The sequence below is a fragment of the Terrapene carolina genome, unplaced genomic scaffold (assembly GCF_002925995.2).
Source record: "Terrapene carolina triunguis isolate 2854851 unplaced genomic scaffold, T_m_triunguis-2.0 Scaffold66, whole genome shotgun sequence".
Taxonomy (NCBI): domain Eukaryota; kingdom Metazoa; phylum Chordata; order Testudines; family Emydidae; genus Terrapene; species Terrapene triunguis.
The window spans coordinates 85,269,596-85,276,852 of record NW_020664417.1 but is presented as its reverse complement, the minus strand read 5'-3'; positions in this window follow the sequence as shown (position 1 = coordinate 85,276,852).

Here is a 7,257-nt window from a genome sequence, read left to right as displayed (position 1 = left end):
TTTTTACGATTACTGCGTTCAGTTTTAACTGCGAAATTAAAATAAATATATAATTCTCTCTCTTTCATTCTATAGTTATGATATATCTAGGTTTAAAGAACTGACCTACTTCAACGATTTTTGATTAGGGGTGCGAGAACATATTTTTGAGAACCAAAGGGGTGCAGGCTGCAGTAAAGGTTAAGAACCACTGTCTAGAGCGTTTGTGCCAATTTAAATGAACAATGTCAACTTTCATTTTTCTTAAACTGAATAACTTTTTAAAAACATAGTGCTCTGATAGAGCCACTTTAATAGGATTGTTTGGGGCTTGTTTTCTTTAAACCTTCTAAAAAAGTTGTGGTTTGTTCCGTTTGGTTTTTTGTTTCTGTTGTCTTTTCCCTGTGTACCCTACTGTGTTTTAAAACTTTTTGCAGGAACCTAAGAACATCATCAACCCTGTCGGGGTTTTCTCCATCCTCCACTTCCCTCTTGTTTCTCTGTACACATTTGCCTATGCCTCTTCATATTTAATTTCAGCTTTGCTGCTGCTGTTACCAATAAACATCATCTTGTAGAGTGTGCGTGTGACCTTCCTGTAGTCCTGTGCCTGAGAGATGGCCTCATGTTTGGGCACAAGCCAGGAAACACAGCTAGCATCAATGAAGTGGTGACACGGAATCTACCCAAATTGCTGATAAATGCACCAAGTAAACAAACTGGTAAAAAATTTAAGGCAAAATGCACCTTTTCTGTAATCCGATTCCATTGTAATAATTTTATAGGGTTACTAGTAGCAGTAGTAGATACAACATACTTGGGGAAACATAACTTACATGTTGGCAATCTCCCATTTTAATCAGTGCTATTTAGAGGATGCGTATACCTTGACTCGCTGCTCTACAGATCACTGGTTTTCCTGACTGGTTCCATTGACTTCTTTTAAGTTAATAAAAATTTTATTTGTCAGTTTTTTGTGGGTTTAAAAAAAAAAAGTCTAATTTAGGGTCTCTGCTACTTGGCACTTCCCCTTTCAACAAGATAGAATTTCAAAGTAGAGCTCATTGTCATACATTCATTTGGCAACGTTGTCTAACCAGTAGGCTATAAATGCAGTAAACACTCTGCAGCTTTTACCCTTTTATTTACCCTTCTGTTCTGTTTCCTCAGGTACTACAGAGGTGGGTGTGAGATACAAAATCTGCACAGATGGATGGATCTATCATTGCAGGCTACTAGGCAATCTTTCCTTGGAGCTGCCAAAAGACTGTAGGCAACTAGTGATAAGAGTTGAAGTTTGCATCAGCTTGTGTTTTCTTAACCAGCTTCAGTCTCTGTCCTGCTTCCATTAGAAGCATCCAGAGCGAAATTGTTGTATATTTTAAGTCTTACTGTAAATATAAATAACAAGCTAATTCATTGCTTTGAGATAGTGGCAGAGACAGATAAAGGAAGGATTAGTCTTATGTACAGCAGTTTTATTTGCAGCCCTGTTTTCATCAACTTGATAATGTATTTTCCTGCTCGCTTCTTTGCCTCCTTCTCCAGCCCCTATCAGTTGAAAGCTCAAGCTTGTGCCAAACCTCCTCTGAGGAAGGTCTTTAAATTCTTATATCCCCCTTTATTCCACCCTTGGAATCCTACCTGCTTTAATGGCTTACACCCTTTGATTTACTGGCCCATGTAATGTGATGCATGCTCAAAGAGTGGTGTCAACTATGAAATCCAAAACCGCCATTGAATTCCATAGGGCCAGGATTTCACCTCTAGTTTCTGCTCACCACATCTAAGAAAGTCTAACCTTCATTTCTAGTACCGTCCATACATGTGGCTTCCCACTTATGGGAAATGGGAAGTTCTAGGCATATGCAGTGCCATACATTTTTTCCCCTCCCCGGTCAATGCATTGAACAATAAACAAAAAATCCACACTAGTGCAGCTGCTACCTTATCTACAGCTTATATCTGTAGTTGCCTAAGATAAGTATATTCTCTGAGTCAGGTAGGTCACCCAACCAGTTTACACTGGCTTGATTCTTGGAAGACGTGGGTTCTGTTCTGCACCTCAGTCCTGACTTGCTAGCTCTATTTTGATTTCTGTTAACCGGAGGGACTGCCAGCTCAAACCGAAGGTGTAATTGTTTTTTGGTGTGTGCAAACAGTGAGGATGAGGCTGTCCAAATTCATTTTCAATTGTGACCAAACAAAATTTAAATCCAGGACTTCAGTGTTGAGGCTAGTGTGTCATAATCCACTAAAACACATCAATGGTCTGAAATCTGCTGCTGTTTTAATAGACCTTGTTTTGCAGGCCACCTTTTAGGGCTCTTCTATTGAAGCCCTCTAACATTCTGGGCATAACCTCATGAGAATGTCCTTGCTTGCCTGACCGTAATCTTCATGCCTTCAGTTCTGAGTAAACAAGGGGTAGGAGTCTAAGAGTAACAATCTCCCAAGCATGTTTCACTGCGCCAGAACCTATTTGATTGGAGGCTCACTGTTAATTGGAAATATGTCAGAAGTATCTTTCACCCCCAGGCTCTTCGTTTCCAGAAGAAATAGCAAGAGCAAGGTCTGTCAGTGCCAGATATTTTGGTCTTCAAACAGCTCCGCCTGCACTCTCAATCCTCATGTCTTTGCAAAAGGTGCGTGTGTGTAAATAAAATGTGTAGCTAGGACTACAGCATAAGAATCAAATTAATATCTATAAATATCATATTGGAATGTATCCGTAAGGAAATTCTCATTAATTTTATTCACTGAAAGAATCTTCTAGTGAAGTGACTTTCAACCTTTCTATGTTGCAACCCCATGTTACATCAGAAAAAATATATGAATATTCCCTCTTCCTCCTCCCTTCCCCAATCTAGCCATAAAGAAAAGGAGGGTGATCAGGTCCCCTGAAATATGTTTGAGACCCACCCTCCCAGAGCTATGATCCATCAGATATGGTATTTGCACTATGCTCCTGGCCCTAGTGTCTGACTGCCTTACAATTTCTAAAACCAAAACGCACATTGTCTCTCTTCTCTGCAGTTCTAAGAAGAGAAAGTTTGAGAAGAATTATTTTTGGAAAGTCAATTCAAAGAAGTAATTAATCCTTTTTAGTACTATTGCACAACGGTGTGACTGTATTGCGTAAAATATGGATGTTACTTTGTTGGCTGCTGTGAAGTTAAAGATTCACTGTGTTCTTTTTTTCCCCCCATCTCACTTAAAATGAGTATTTAGTCAATTTAAGTGATTTGTATTTTACTGGAAGTTGAGGCGAGAAACTGTTTGAACATCACTTCCTGAAGCATCCTGTCATCTCTGTGATTGCTCTTAATTAGTGTGCTTCATGGGTAAGAGGCTGTCTTTGTTACTTGCATAAGGCTGAATGTATTGTCTGCCCTTAAGCTATTTTCAGTTTGACCATGTGTATGGTATTCTGGGGGCCTCTCTTTAATCAAAGCTGTGTCTCCCTTTCTCCAGGAGGTGCAAAATTAAGTCAAGGCTTTAAACTGTAATTCCATGAAGAGCCAACTGTTGAGCGACTGCATTTAGTGTAAAGTGTGGATACGATGGTGATGAGGCTATAGAAATACCTCGATGGATGAGTAGCCTAAAGATGAGAACCATGAAGCAAAGAAAGAGGTACATGGCATAAGATGTTACCTCATCAAAATTGCACTTTTGTTATACATTCTCACACTCAACAAGGAAAGGGGGCATTGTTTAATAGTAAGCACGCTGCTCTTTGAGCTCAGTATGCTATCCTGCTGCTGAAAGTCCCAATATACCATCCTTCAACCTCTCTGGGCTGTTTACTCCTTTGTAAAATGGTGACAATAAGGGGTGCTAAGAATAATTGGTGGTTAAGTGCTTTGAGCTCCTCTCGTATTTGCAATGAGGATTTTTTTGATCCTTAGGTGGTTCCAAATGTTGTGGAATCCTGTGTGTTAAACTGCAGCTCAGGAAGTAATGATTGATTACCAGCTCTTCATGAGTCTAAGTTGTCCTTCGCCTTTAACAGATCTGCAGGAGGAAAGATTAAAGTGAAGCAGAACTACTGACTGGCTGCTCTAAGCAAGTATACTCTTACCTCATAAAAAATGTTTTTCCTTTCCAAGTGTTTCTCAAGTTCAGTTCATTTGAAGATCCACAGGTTGGAGTCATACTGATTGCGCGTTGGGGTGGTAGTTTGTTTTTTGTTTGTTTTTTTTGTAAATCCATTATTACTCCAGTAAATTGTGCCATGTTAATCCATGTTAATAACAGGGAAATCCAGACTGGTCATGGATGAGCCATCACAAGTGTAGACGTGTTAGTGTGTTGTCCTAAGTGGTCTGATATCTTTCATTTTTGATTGGATTAATCTTGCTGTGGTGATTCTGATTCATGATCAATTTTGATATGTTTAGAGGCAAACAAGTGTATTAAAAATAAGTTTCTGTTTCAAACAATTGCACTGCATCACAGGTTTAAGGGAGTTTTCACCTGGAGTGCGGAAGAATTCCTGAGTCCTACAGAAATTCTCCAGTATGTCAGAGGGGAACTTGTATTGGACCTGTTCTGCATGATCTAAAAATCTATTTTTGCCATAGAGAACTAAACTGATCCACTTGGACCTGACTTTTAGCTAATAAGAGTTAGGCTGTGAATGCTGAGTTGACAGTGGGAGACCGCACAGAAAGAGTGTTCTGAATAAGGAAAACATTTGAAAGTAGAAAACAGATCAAGCTGAGAAAGAGTTAAGGGACAAAAAGAATGAGTGGTAGATTTCCTGAACAAGGGAAGAAATTAATGTATGACCTGTCTAATTTTCAGATGACTGATTTTGATTGTAAGATCTTCGGGGCAGGAACCAGCTTCTCATTGTGTGTACAGTGCCTAGCACAATAGCCCTGGTGCCTGACGTGGGCCTCTAGGCCAGTGTTTTTCAAAGTTCGGATCGTGACCCAGTACTGGGTTGCGGCATATAAGGCACTGGGTCGCCTTGCTCAGCATCCAGGGACCCTAGCGGCTCTGGTCAGCACCGCCGACCGGGACATTAAAAGTCCCGTCAGTGGTGCTGCCCCGCCAAGGCAGGCTAGTGCTTACCTGCTCCAACACCGCGCTGCGCCCTGCCAGCAGCAGGTCCAGCTTCTAGGCAGGAGGGCCATGGGGCACCGCGCGCTGCCCCCGCCCCAAGCACCGGGTCCACACTCTCATTGGCCGGTTCCCTGCAGGCAAGAGCCACGCAGAGCCGGTTGTACGCCTCCGCCTAGGAGCCGGACCTGCTGCTGGCCACTTCCAAGGTGCAGCGCAGTCCATGGTGCCAGGACAGGCGGGGAGCCTGCCTTAGCACCCCTGCTGCGCTGCTGACTGGGAGCCACTGCAGGTAAGTCTCCTGCCCCAGCCCAGAGCCCTGACCCCCTCCCGCACCTCAGCCCAGAGCCCCCTTCCACACCCTGAACACCTCATTCCCAGCCCCAACCCGCAGCCTGCACCCCAGTACTGAGCCCCTCCCACTCCCCAAACCCCTCATCCCCAGCTCTGTTGGGTCACGGGCATCAACAATTTTCTTCAACTGGGTCCCCAGAAAAAAGGTTTGAAAACCACTGTTCTAGGCACTACCACAAGATACATCAATAGGAAACCCACAACACTGGAGCTCAGTGATGTGCTTAATTTATTCAATAGGAGTGTGATGAGTTTTCCTCTTAAAGACACCTCAGTATCTTTGAATTTCGCATCTCTCTAATTAGCTTTTGATAGTCTAAAATTACTAGAAATTTACGGGGACAAAAAGGAAAAATCTTCAATGAAGTTGTTCAGAGTCTTTCAGTGGAGCGTGTGATGTTCTTTCCAACTGGGCACAGGGGTTGCAAATCAAACTTCTGTATTTGTAGCTTGGAAATAGAGAATAGATTTCACAGATGAAGACATCAGTTTATGCACAGCCCCTCCCATCTGCTCGTTGCAAACACACTTTGTTGTTTTGTTTTTGTTGTTGCTGCTTAAATGAGTTTCAAATGCCTTGAGAACTGGGTAGTTCTGAAAGATAGGATGCTTGTGGATGTTCATTCTACTGCAGCTTCCCTGAGGTGAAGGAAAATTGGGAGAAGCTGCGAGGTCTGGAGCAAACATCTCTAACAGCTTTGCCGTAAATGGAAGAAAATATCTCATTCTTTTCTTTTTAAGCCTGCTTCATGTCATCTGAAACTCTGCCTTTGCTGTTGGTCCTAGTTCTGTGTGTGGCTGCTGCTTTTGGACACAACGCGTCTCTTGCACAACACTGCATGTTTCTATATGCCTTGCAGTGTGTGAGTGTTACGTATGGCTGGGCTTGAAAGAAACCTCAGATGAACACATCCCTGCAGTCTAGACCATAGTTTTCAATCTGCCAAAGCCCCCACCACCACCACCAGACTCATTCATGCAGGAAACTTAAAATACAAAACTAAGCGACTCTTCAACTGAAAGACGTGTCCACACGGGTTTGCCCTAACTTAACTAAACCGGTTTAATTAAACTGCTGAATGTTTTGTGTAGTCAAGACCTGGGAATGCCCTACTGCCTATTCCCTCCCATTTACACCAAAAGAATGCTTGTGATAACCTCAGCTAGTGAGCTACCATATGGGGAAGAGCGGCAGCCTTGCAAGCAGCTGGGACCTAAATATTTAGGGTGCATTCTGCAGACTGTTTATCTTGCTGTGATTCTACTTAATTGCTCAATTGCTTGTAAAAATGCGTTTTAAAAAAAATTGGGCAATCCTTATGCATACTCCAGATTTGTTTTCAAAACTAGCTCTTTCATTTCCCCCTTTAAGCACCATAACAATATTTGATTGTAGATGAGCGAAGAAATTCTGAATGTTACCATAACACTGAGTCACCCAAGCAAATAGTAACCAAATAAGGAAACAATGCAGTGGATTGAGAAATTTTGGAAGCCGTCATATTTTGACATTTTCATTTAAAAAAAAAATCTAGGTCTCTATTCAGTAGAATGTGGAATGTGTTGTTTTCTGCCAATACCGACTAGGCAATGCAGCATAAACAAAACTGTATAAACAAAAACTTGCCCATTTCCAAGTTTTAGATGGACATTATACTTTAATATGTGCACAGATTTGGATGTCACTTCAATGCCAATGATCTGAAAATGTGGTGTTTTACCTGTAATGAAATGTGGTATAATTTCCTGTTTCTCGTTTTTTTTTTTTTTTCCCCCCTTTCAGTTGCAATTTTTGATGCAGGCAGTGACACAAAAAAATCAGTGGAGTCAGTTCCTGTTTCTACCGTTTTTTTT